Here is a 12984-nt window from a genome sequence, read left to right as displayed (position 1 = left end):
TGTGGAGTCCGAGCACCGTGGTCACAGCACAGAGTCAGAGTGTGGGGTCCGAGCACAGGGGTCCAAGCACAGAGTCAGAGTGTGGGGTCCGAGCACAAGGATCCGAGCGCAGTCAGAGTGTGAGGCCTCAGCGCAGAGTCAGGGTGTGGGGTCTGAGCGCAGAGTCAGACTGTGGGGTCCGAGCGCAGAATCAGAATGTGGGGTCCGAGCACAGGGGTCCCAGCACAGAGTCAGAGTGTGGGGTCCGAGCACAGGGGTCCCAGCACAGAGTCAGAGTGTGGGGTCCGAGCACAGTGGTCACAGCACAGAGTCAGAGTGTGGGGTCCGAGCACAGGGGTCCAAGCACAGAGTCAGAGTGTGGAGTCCGAGCTCAGGGATCCGAGCGCAGTCAGAGTGTGAGGCCTCAGCGCAGAGTCAGGGTGTGGGGTCTGAGCGCAGAGTCAGAGTGTGGGGTCCGAGCACAGGGGTCCAAGCACAGAGTCAGAGTGTGGGGTCCGAGCACAGGGATCCGAGCGCAGTCAGAGTGTGGGGTTCGAGCGCAGAGTCAAACTGTGGGGTCCGAGCGCAGAATCAGAATGTGGGGTCCGAGCACAGGGGTCCCAGCACAGAGTCAGACTGTGGGGTCTGAGCGCAGAGTCAGAGTGTGGGGTCCCAGCACAGGGGTCCCAGCACAGAGTCAGACTGTGGGGTCTGAGCGCAGAGTCAGAGTGTGGGGTCCGAGCACAGGGGTCCCAGCACAGAGTCAGAGTGTGGGGTCCGAGCACAGGGGTCCCAGCACAGAGTCAGAGTGTGGGGTCCGAGCACAGGGATCCGAGCGCAGTCAGAGTGTGAGGCCTCAGCGCAGAGTCAGGGTGTGGGGTCTGAGCGCAGAGTCAGAGTGTGGGGTCCGAGCACAGGGGTCCAAGCACAGAGTCAGAGTGTGGGGTCCGAGCACAGGGATCCGAGCGCAGTCAGAGTGTGGGGTTCGAGCGCAGAGTCAGACTGTGGGGTCCGAGCGCAGAATCAGAATGTGGGGTCCGAGCACAGGGGTCCCAGCACAGAGTCAGACTGTGGGGTCTGAGCGCAGAGTCAGAGTGTGGGGTCCCAGCACAGGGGTCCCAGCACAGAGTCAGACTGTGGGGTCTGAGCGCAGAGTCAGAGTGTGGGGTCCGAGCACAGGGGTCCCAGCACAGAGTCAGAGTTTGGGGTCCGAGCACAGGGGTCCCAGCACAGAGTCAGAGTGTGGGGTCCGAGCACAGGGATCCGAGCGCAGTCAGAGTGTGAGGCCTCAGCGCAGAGTCAGGGTGTGGGGTCTGAGCGCAGAGTCAGACTGTGGGGTCCGAGCACAGGGGTCCAAGCACAGAGTCAGAGTGTGGGGTCCGAGCACAGGGGTCCCAGCACAGAGTCAGAGTGTGGGGTCCGAGCACAGGGGTCCCAGAACAGAGTCAGAGTGTGGGGTCCGAGCACAAGGGTCCCAGCACAGAGTCAGACCGTGGGGTCTGAGCGCAGAGTCAGAGTGTGGGGTCCCAGCACAGGGGTCCCAGCACAGAGTCATACTGTGGGGTCTGAGCGCAGAGTCAGAGTGTGGGGTCCGAGCACAGGGGTCCCAGCACAGAGTCAGAGTGTGGGGTCCGAGCACAGGGGTCCCAGCACAGAGTCAGAGTGTGGGGTCCGAGCACAGGGGTCCCAGCACAGAGTCAGAGTGTGGGGTCCGAGCACAGGGATCCGAGCGCAGTCAGAGTGTGAGGCCTCAGCGCAGAGTCAGGGTGTGGGGTCTGAGCGCAGAGTCAGAGTGTGGGGTCCGAGCACAGGGGTCCAAGCACAGAGTCAGAGTGTGGGGTCAGAGCACAGGGGTCCCAGCACAGAGTCAGAGTGTGGGGTCCGAGCACAGGGGTCCCAGAACAGAGTCAGAGTGTGGGGTCTGAGCGCAGAGTCAGAGTGTGGGGTCCTAGCACAGGGGTCCCAGCACAGAGTCAGACTGTGGGGTCTGAGCGCAGAGTCAGAGTGTGGGGTCCGAGCACAGGGGTCCCAGCACAGAGTCAGAGTGTGGGGTCCGAGCACAGTGGTCACAGCACAGAGTCAGAGTGTGGGGTCCGAGCACAGGGGTCCAAGCACAGAGTCAGAGTGTGGGGTCCGAGCACAGGGATCCGAGCGCAGTCAGAGTGTGAGGCCTCAGCGCAGAGTCAGGGTGTGGGGTCTGAGCGCAGAGTCAGAGTGTGGGGTCCGAGCACAGGGGTCCAAGCACAGAGTCAGAGTGTGGGGTCCGAGCACAGGGATCCGAGCGCAGTCAGAGTGTGGGGTCCGAGCGCAGAGTCAAACTGTGGGGTCCGAGCGCAGAATCAGAATGTGGGGTCCGAGCACAGTGGTCCCAGCACAGAGTCAGAGTGTGGGGTCCCAGCACAGGGGTCCCAGCACAGAGTCAGAGTGTGGGGTCCGAGCACAGGGGTCCCAGCACAGAGTCAGAGTGTGGGGTCCGAGCACAAGGGTCCCATAACAGAGTCAGAGTGTGGGGTCCGAGCACCGTGGTCACAGCACAGAGTCAGAGTGTGGGGTCCGAGCACAGGGGTCCAAGCACAGAGTCAGAGTGTGGGGTCCGAGCACAAGGATCCGAGCGCAGTCAGAGTGTGAGGCCTCAGCGCAGAGTCAGGGTGTGGGGTCTGAGCGCAGAGTCAGACTGTGGGGTCCGAGCGCAGAATCAGAATGTGGGGTCCGAGCACAGGGGTCCCAGCACAGAGTCAGACTGTGGGGTCTGAGCGCAGAGTCAGAGTGTGGGGTCCCAGCACAGGGGTCCCAGCACAGAGTCAGACTGTGGGGTCTGAGCGCAGAGTCAGAGTGTGGGGTCCGAGCACAGGGGTCCCAGCACAGAGTCAGAGTGTGGGGTCCGAGCACAGGGGTCCCAGCACAGAGTCAGAGTGTGGGGTCCGAGCACAGGGATCCGAGCGCAGTCAGAGTGTGAGGCCTCAGCGCAGAGTCAGGGTGTGGGGTCTGAGCGCAGAGTCAGAGTGTGGGGTCCGAGCACAGGGGTCCAAGCACAGAGTCAGAGTGTGGGGTCCGAGCACAGGGATCCGAGCGCAGTCAGAGTGTGGGGTTCGAGCGCAGAGTCAGACTGTGGGGTCCGAGCGCAGAATCAGAATGTGGGGTCCGAGCACAGGGGTCCCAGCACAGAGTCAGACTGTGGGGTCTGAGCGCAGAGTCAGAGTGTGGGGTCCCAGCACAGGGGTCCCAGCACAGAGTCAGACTGTGGGGTCTGAGCGCAGAGTCAGAGTGTGGGGTCCGAGCACAGGGGTCCCAGCACAGAGTCAGAGTTTGGGGTCCGAGCACAGGGGTCCCAGCACAGAGTCAGAGTGTGGGGTCCGAGCACAGGGATCCGAGCGCAGTCAGAGTGTGAGGCCTCAGCGCAGAGTCAGGGTGTGGGGTCTGAGCGCAGAGTCAGACTGTGGGGTCCGAGCACAGGGGTCCAAGCACAGAGTCAGAGTGTGGGGTCCGAGCACAGGGGTCCCAGCACAGAGTCAGAGTGTGGGGTCCGAGCACAGGGGTCCCAGAACAGAGTCAGAGTGTGGGGTCCGAGCACAAGGGTCCCAGCACAGAGTCAGACCGTTGGGTCTGAGCGCAGAGTCAGAGTGTGGGGTCCCAGCACAGGGGTCCCAGCACAGAGTCATACTGTGGGGTCTGAGCGCAGAGTCAGAGTGTGGGGTCCGAGCACAGGGGTCCCAGCACAGAGTCAGAGTGTGGGGTCCGAGCACAGGGGTCCCAGCACAGAGTCAGAGTGTGGGGTCCGAGCACAGGGGTCCCAGCACAGAGTCAGAGTGTGGGGTCCGAGCACAGGGATCCGAGCGCAGTCAGAGTGTGAGGCCTCAGCGCAGAGTCAGGGTGTGGGGTCTGAGCGCAGAGTCAGAGTGTGGGGTCCGAGCACAGGGGTCCAAGCACAGAGTCAGAGTGTGGGGTCAGAGCACAGGGGTCCCAGCACAGAGTCAGAGTGTGGGGTCCGAGCACAGGGGTCCCAGAACAGAGTCAGAGTGTGGGGTCTGAGCGCAGAGTCAGAGTGTGGGGTCCTAGCACAGGGGTCCCAGCACAGAGTCAGACTGTGGGGTCTGAGCGCAGAGTCAGAGTGTGGGGTCCGAGCACAGGGGTCCCAGCACAGAGTCAGAGTGTGGGGTCCGAGCACAGTGGTCACAGCACAGAGTCAGAGTGTGGGGTCCGAGCACAGGGGTCCAAGCACAGAGTCAGAGTGTGGGGTCCGAGCACAGGGATCCGAGCGCAGTCAGAGTGTGAGGCCTCAGCGCAGAGTCAGGGTGTGGGGTCTGAGCGCAGAGTCAGAGTGTGGGGTCCGAGCACAGGGGTCCAAGCACAGAGTCAGAGTGTGGGGTCCGAGCACAGGGATCCGAGCGCAGTCAGAGTGTGGGGTCCGAGCGCAGAGTCAAACTGTGGGGTCCGAGCGCAGAATCAGAATGTGGGGTCCGAGCACAGTGGTCCCAGCACAGAGTCAGAGTGTGGGGTCCCAGCACAGGGGTCCCAGCACAGAGTCAGAGTGTGGGGTCCGAGCACAGGGGTCCCAGCACAGAGTCAGAGTGTGGGGTCCGAGCACAAGGGTCCCATAACAGAGTCAGAGTGTGGGGTCCGAGCACCGTGGTCACAGCACAGAGTCAGAGTGTGGGGTCCGAGCACAGGGGTCCAAGCACAGAGTCAGAGTGTGGGGTCCGAGCACAAGGATCCGAGCGCAGTCAGAGTGTGAGGCCTCAGCGCAGAGTCAGGGTGTGGGGTCTGAGCGCAGAGTCAGACTGTGGGGTCCGAGCGCAGAATCAGAATGTGGGGTCCGAGCACAGGGGTCCCAGCACAGAGTCAGAGTGTGGGGTCCGAGCACAGGGGTCCCAGCACAGAGTCAGAGTGTGGGGTCCGAGCACAGGGGTCCCAGCACAGAGTCAGAGTGTGGGGTCCGAGCACAGGGGTCCCAGAACAGAGTCAGAGTGTGGGGTCCGAGCACCGTGGTCACAGCACAGAGTCAGAGTGTGGGGTCCGAGCACAGGGGTCCAAGCACAGAGTCAGAGTGTGGGGTCCGAGCACAGGGATCCGAGCGCAGTCAGAGTGTGAGGCCTCAGCGCAGAATCAGAATGTGGGGTCCGAGCACAGGGGTCCCAGCACAGAGTCAGAGTGTGGGGTCCGAGCACAGGGGTCCCAGCACAGTGTCAGAGTGTGGGGTCCGAGCACAGGGGTCCCAGCACAGAGTCAGAGTGTGGGGTCCGAGCACAGTGGTCCCAGCACAGAGTCAGAGTGTGGGGTCCGAGCACAGGGGTCCAAGCACAGAGTCAGAGTGTGGGGTCCGAGCACAGGGATCCGAGCGCAGTCAGAGTGTGGGGTCCGAGCGCAGAGTCAGACTGTGGGGTCCGAGCGCAGAATCAGAATGTGGGGTCCGAGCACAGGGGTCCCAGCACAGAGTCAGAGTGTGGGGTCCGAGCACAGGGGTCCCAGCACAGAGTCAGAGTGTGGGGTCCGAGCACAGGGGTCCCAGCACAGAGTCAGAGTGTGGGGTCCGAGCACAGGGGTCCCAGAACAGAGTCAGAGTGTGGGGTCCGAGCACAAGGGTCCCAGCACAGAGTCAGACTGTGGGGTCTGAGCGCAGAGTCAGAGTGTGGGGTCCCAGCACAGGGGTCCCAGCACAGAGTCAGACTGTGGGGTCTGAGCACAGAGTCAGAGTGTGGGGTCCGAGCACAGGGGTCCCAGCACAGAGTCAGAGTGTGGGGTCCGAGCATAGTGGTCACAGCACAGAGTCAGAGTGTGGGGTCCGAGCACAGGGGTCCAAGCACAGAGTCAGATTGTGGGGTCCGAGCACAGGGATCCGAGCGCAGTCAGAGTGTGAGGCCTCAGCGCAGAGTCAGGGTGTGGGGTCTGAGCGCAGAGTCAGAGTGTGGGGTCCGAGCACAGGGGTCCCAGCACAGTGTCAAAGTGTGGGGTCCGAGCACAGGGGTCCCAGCACAGAGTCAGAGTGTGGGGTCCGAGCACAGTGGTCCCAGCACAGAGTCAGAGTGTGGGGTCCGAGCACAGGGGTCCAAGCACAGAGTCAGAGTGTGGGGTCCGAGCACAGGGATCCGAGCGCAGTCAGAGTGTGGGGTCCGAGCGCAAAGTCAGACTGTGGGGTCCGAGCGCAGAATCAGAATGTGGGGTCCGAGCACAGGGGTCCCAGCACAGAGTCAGAGTGTGGGGTCCGAGCACAGGGGTCCCAGCACAGTGTCAGAGTGTGGGGTCCGAGCACAGGGGTCCCAGCACAGAGTCAGAGTGTGGGGTCCGAGCACAGGGGTCCCAGAACAGAGTCAGAGTGTGGGGTCCGAGCACAAGGGTCCCAGCACAGAGTCAGACTGTGGGGTCTGAGCGCAGAGTCAGAGTGTGGGGTCCCAGCACAGGGGTCCCAGCACAGAGTCAGACTGTGGGGTCTGAGCGCAGAGTCAGAGTGTGGGGTCCGAGCACAGGGGTCCCAGCACAGAGTCAGAGTGTGGGGTCCGAGCACAGTGGTCACAGCACAGAGTCAGAGTGTGGGGTCCGAGCACAGGGGTCCAAGCACAGAGTCAGAGTGTGGGGTCCGAGCACAGGGATCCGAGCGCAGTCAGAGTGTGAGGCCTCAGCGCAGGGTCAGGGTTTGGGGTCTGAGCGCAGAGTCAGAGTGTGGGGTCCGAGCACAGGGGTCCCAGCACAGTGTCAGAGTGTGGGGTCCGAGCACAGGGGTCCCAGCACAGAGTCAGAGTGTGGGGTCCGAGCACAGTGGTCACAGCACAGAGTCAGAGTGTGGGGTCCGAGCACAGGGGTCCAAGCACAGAGTCAGAGTGTGGGGTCCGAGCACAGGGGTCCGAGCGCAGTCAGAGTGTGAGGCCTCAGCGCAGAGTCAGGGTGTGGGGTCTGAGCGCAGTATTAGCCACATGCCCTAGGGGGCATCTCCACTGATATGATGACTGACGTTGTGAGTGTGAGGATGGGGCCTTCCTGACGGAGAAAAAAACAGGCATACCAGAGCCAGCAGTGAGATATAGATCATGCTCAGCAACTACAATAACCGGTGGAGGAACGACGTTCAACTGCAGAGTTTAAACCGTCACAGAGATCTGCACAGATTGGGAAACATCAGGAGAAAGAGATGGTACCGGTTAGCGTGTGCTCCTTAGTCAGAATCCAAGGTGCATTTCTCAAGATGAACGATTTGCAGGACGCATTAAGAAACAAACACTTTTAATTATCGATTCACAGCGTCATGCAGTGACACAGCTGAAACCATTGTTCTCTGTTCTTATAGGCTGTTATATTATTTTACAATTTAAAATGATCATTGCAATCTTACTACTTAATTAAAAAAGGACCCAGGAAGTACATTATCCTGGTAGTTATTACTATAAAAAGAAGAGGGAAAATGTGGAAAATATGATGGCATGGAGTATTGGCCAAAGCTATATCATTCAAATCATTTTCACATATTTTGTCATCATCATTAAAGATACAAATCCTGTATTTTCACACACGTGCGCGGCTAGTCCGCCACAAATGGCCGTGTTCCTGCACACTGACATACTGGGGTATGTCATTTCCTACGGCAAATGAAGGACAATTCATTCACATTCCGCTTATGAGATGCTCTTATCCAAGGTGATGTAACCAGGGTCAGACAGTCCCTATAGTGACTGAGGGTGAAGGGCCTCATGGACACAGCATAGATAGATAGATAGATAGATAGATAGATAGATAGATAGATAGATAGATAGATAGATAGATAGATAGATAGATAGATAGATAGATAGATAGATAGATTGATTGATTGATTGATTGATTGATTGATTGATTGATTGATTGATTGATTGATTTGCTTGCCACCATCACTAACACACAGTCCTGGAGCCTCACAGACTACCGCCTTGCTGTTTGCACCCAGTAGCCAATCAAATCCAAGACAAATCACTCAAGATACAGATCATTAAAATGCATCACATTGGATTGCAGAGCACATTTTCTTTTGTCTACAAACTAGAAGAGCTGAATGTTGGTTACTGTACCAATATTGAAAGAGTATTGTGTGTGTTCAGGGGGGATCGGGGGCTTCGGGGTTGATTTGGTCCCTACCAACGTAAAAATCAAACTTCCCTCTTTGCTGATTACACATGGCAGTCAAATCCAAGCTGGTTTTCTTTGTCTATGACGCAGATTTTTGAAAGACACCTCAGCACACCAATCCAGCGAGCTCCCATATCTCTGCACATTTTTATTTAGTTGTGCACTTGAGAATAATGCATCCTGCATCTGAGTCTTAAAGCACTGATTTAGCAGCATCCCTGCCTGTAAATCATTATACATAATGATTTATTTGCATCCTGGGGGTCACGTCTCAAAAAAAAATCCTAACACACACACCACACACACGGCCTAGATCAGTGTTTGACAGATGGGATGACCACCGAACGGATTCATTAGCAGAAAGAGTAGAAGATGTGGAAGAGTCAAGCAAGCACCAGCATGCTGCGAGTGTGACGCGTTCCGCATAACAATGGAGATCTGCTTCAGGACACAGAGGTCGGTCTGTATCTTCATTAGCATCGCATGATCCCTTTCTAAAGACATTTGACAAAGTCAGTAAAGTAGCTGATCATTGTTCATGCATCACATTAAGGCCAGTGATGTTGCTTGGAACTATTGAGGCTTTCAAGCTTCGGGGCTTTGGGTTCAATTCTTACCCTAAGCTGCTTCTGTGTGGAGTCTGCACTTTCTCCCCTGGTCCAATCACACGTGTTGTAGGTCAGCTGGTGTTTGTAAAGGACCATTTCAGAGTGTGTCATGATAGGCTGGCAGAAAGCTGCTCCAGAAAACTATTCCTCGAAAAACTCTAAAAAAAAAAAAAAAATCACTTCACACCATTAGGCCTGGTCATTAGCGCTCACAGTCTATTAATTACAGTTCAGCATCTCGAGGTTAGAAAACAAAGTCAGGAGATAAAGATATATAACATAAAAACCAAGTATAACTTTAAAATATTCCAGCTAAAGCTCAGTAAGTAATTGCGTATATGTTATGTTTGCAAAGAACCTCAAGAACCTCAAGCCTCCTCACTCATTGATAGCTATACGCCCCCCTCCATTTTAATCATGCGTTACTGTGGGGAGTGTAATTTCCTCTGCTGCCATACAGGATGGCAGGACACTCCCACACATCTGCAGAACATTGCCAGCGTTGCTGCTGGATGTGGCTGGTCCTGCCCAGCATGCACTGAGGCACTGTGGGGGGGTAGATGGGGAGGGTTGGGACTGGGGGGTTCCCTGACTGCAATAAAACACGGTTTGTAGAGTCTGACTCACAGAAGAGGATCTCACAGGATCCATTAGCTGAAGTTACGCTGCGGTGCCGCCATTCTGGGATTTCATTCTGCCGATAATTAATTTCTCGTTAGCCTGATTTGTATTCTGCGCGGCTAACCTGCGCTCTGCTGTGGGACGATTTATTGACACGGGCTGGAGAAAAACATAAAGCTGTCTGGGGTGACCCCCGCCACACACAGGAAGCTGGCTTGGCGAAAGCTGCGGACCCACAAATCAAAAGCAAGCCAAACAACAGCTGGATTTTAAAAAATGTTCTAAGAAGCAGAGTGACACAGGGTGCCCCACAGCAAAAGAGCTGATTAAGACTGTACATTTTGTTGTGATTTTAACAGTTTACAATATCAGGCCGAAGGTCATTAGCATGTTACATGTACCATTGAGTATGAGAACATCTCTCGGGCTGCAACTGAAACCATCTGACTCGGGGATTTGACAGTGAGAAACTGTTTCATTTGTTAGGCTTCCCTCTTTGGACTCGAAGGGAACAGGTGGTACTGAGCTAAATCAACACACACAAATCTAGGTTTATGGAGAAAGAGCAGAGTTATGTAAGGCTGTCAGGTTTATAGGGCTTGGGGGGGTAGCGTCTGATATCCAGGCTACTGCATTGTGAAAAAAAAAAGATCACACCAGAGGAGAGGTGGGACTAATGAGCACCGGTAACATGATGTTCACAGGAAGCACCACCCCCAAATGTATTTGATAAATGGTACGAATATCTACTAGATAGGTACAGAAAGTCTCAGTTGGGAGTCTCAGCTAGGAGTCTCAACTAGGAGTCTGGGATTGTGATTAAAAACGTTTTGATAATGACCAACTAACATTCCCTCAAGGACATCACCAAATACCCGAAACAAAGGCACAGGAAGATGAAATAAGCTATTAGAAATGTCTGACACAAAAGCATGCCAATGTTTTTTTTTGTTTGTATCATGGACCTTGGAGTTTAAACACATTGTTTGGAAGGTTTAGAGGTGTGTCAGGAGGTCTAAAGCTCTTCATGCTGAGGTTAGTGCACAGCTGTGACAAATGCATTATTGACTTACCTTGCATTTTCTGTTTAACTCTCAAAAAGTTTCTCCCCCACCAGCCTGCTTGATTAAGTGCCGATCTATGGCGGGTCGAAGGCCAGCTCTAAATCAAAGAGCGCTGGAAAGTCGCGGCCAGCTGGACCGTAAAGTACCGCCACCTCCGTTTCATCTTCTGGGCTTGGAGTGCGGAGGAGTTTGAGGTGCACCTTACCAAACGCACTGATGGGAGTGCAGAGTCCATTTTTATTTCAGAACAAATGCCACTGTGTCCATTATTTATGTTGAATTGCTAAGCAGACCTTTGTGCTGAAAGTTCCTCCCACAGATTACCATATCCATGTTCTTTCAGAGGATGTTTCACTGAAGATATTCGACTTGAGGATCAAACCATTTGAAATCTTCGCTCTTTTCTTACAGCTGTACATCGAAAGCCTCAGTACCCGCAGCTGTCCAAGATTTCCACGCTAACAAATGTAGTTCAATTAAACAGGCTGTTCATTCATTTTCCAAACCAGTCCGAGATCATGGCGCCCATCCCAGAGCAAAGGTGCACCCTTGGTATGATGCCAGACCATCTCAAGACACATATGCTCACACATTAACACTCGATGGGAAATTTAAGGCCATGGCAGCGTTCACCTCCATTCAAACAACACATTGGGGATTGGGGGCCTCCTGTTGGCCATGAACTGTTACTACAGTGGCGGGGCATAAATTTCTGACCACTCCTGTAGTCACCTCACATTAAAATGACAAAAACGAAATATGGATTATTTTATTTTCTAAGCAAAACGTAGAAGAGTCAAGGTTCAGTGGTTCCCTGTAAAACTTCACTTTAGGGGCAATACTTGTATTGCAGACGTTGAGCTTAACAAACATGGGGGGGGGGGGGGGGGGAAAGTGACTATTTGACCAGGGAGAAAAAATAGATGGTAACTTACAAACTGCACTTACACAGACGGGGAGGCGGGAATGGAACCCACTCCTTTCCATTGTGGAGGTGGGAGGTGGCAGCCTTACCCACAGCATCACACCACACAGGGGTCCGGCGTCTCCAGCAGCGCGGCCTCGAGGACCATGACGTTAGTGATGACAATCAGAAGGATCCATTACGTAACTGAGGGCAGTAGCGAAACTACAGAAGGACCCGGAAGCAATTCATGTGACATGGTTAAGAAAGCCGATGTGGAACAAGCCAGATGGAGGAGTGAAAGGGGGCCCTCTGAGGAGCCAGGGACCCCACTCGCCTGACACCCCCACTCCGCAAAGCTGCACGCCTTCCAAATCCATGGAGATGTAAAACTTGCTCGGTAAACGTTTACACATCCATTAAATGTGAAATATTCACAAAACTAAGACTGATTCGAAGAGCGATTATAGCTACTTTTGCCCTGACTGCAAGGGCAACAGGACTGGGATAAATAAAAAGGGTTTTAATCAGAAAACGGAGCAAACAGGCAGAAAGACGTCAATGGCAGAACTGGGGATACATACTGGAACGCGGACTGAAATACACAGGACTAATCACAACAATCAGAAAGAGCTGGTGAACACGGGGAATCCACACGGGGTAGATGAGGGGGCGTGGCACACAGGAGGGTCGGACGATCGGGGCATGACAGCTTTTACATTAAATATACGTATTGTTAAATGGCCTGATGGTTTTGAACAGGGTAGCAAGCAAACGTTTACATGCTGACAGGGTGTATTTCAGTGTGATATTAAGTGATTGTGCTACTGTGAGCTGAATAATCAGTGAGTTTGCAGACATTGGTAGTGGTATCATTGTCAATAAATGCTTAGGCAGACTGTGTTCAGACTGATGAATTTCAGAGCTGCACATCATTTAGACAGATCGATATTAACAGACGGCATAAACGGATGAGTAAGACTGCTCTGTCCCTAGAGCCTCTCCAGAAGTGAGGTGGCGCTAATTGCATCTGCTTCCCTTCTTCCTTTGCTCCTCTCCGCTGCTCCGCAGGGTCCATTATCATTCAGACCATCTTCACGTCCCAGGCAGGCGTCCAAAGAGTGCCTGTTTGTATATCCTATCATCCATTAATCTGAGCTGTTAGGACTGCACCATCTCCTGTTGCAATATGACTTGGTGACAAACGGCATCCCCCCCACCCCCCCAATATTCCCCTCGCCACAATTGGGAAGATAATTTATTGTTCCTTAAACCAAAAGTGATATAACAGGACGATTGTTTTGTAAATTCCTGATTGAATATCTGCTCTGGTGGGCGTCAATCTCTCACCACAGGTGTGGTTTGGATGAGGGACAGAAGATCAACGGTGGATGGAGGCTTGGGGGGCCCCCTGTTGGCCACAGTCACCACAATAAATATTAAATAACCACATTCTTTATGTAGGAGACGCTGAAGCAGCACGCATGCACTGTGATGGGCTGCCTTGTGCCCGTAGCCTCTGGGATAGGCTCTGGACTCTGTGACCCTGAATAGGACAAATGATAATAGATGCATTGATGAACAGATGGATGAAGCAGAATATACTGCTAACCGGCTAGCTAGCTACTATCTTCTGATTCTACTCGCTAGCTCTCTATTTAGGTTTTGAAACACCTGGGACAAGGGGGGTGGGCTATGTCACACATACCATGCTATGTTTTCA

The sequence above is a fragment of the Brienomyrus brachyistius genome, unplaced genomic scaffold (genome assembly GCF_023856365.1).
Source record: "Brienomyrus brachyistius isolate T26 unplaced genomic scaffold, BBRACH_0.4 scaffold80, whole genome shotgun sequence".
Classification (NCBI taxonomy): domain Eukaryota; kingdom Metazoa; phylum Chordata; class Actinopteri; order Osteoglossiformes; family Mormyridae; genus Brienomyrus; species Brienomyrus brachyistius.
This window is presented reverse-complemented; position numbering follows the sequence as displayed.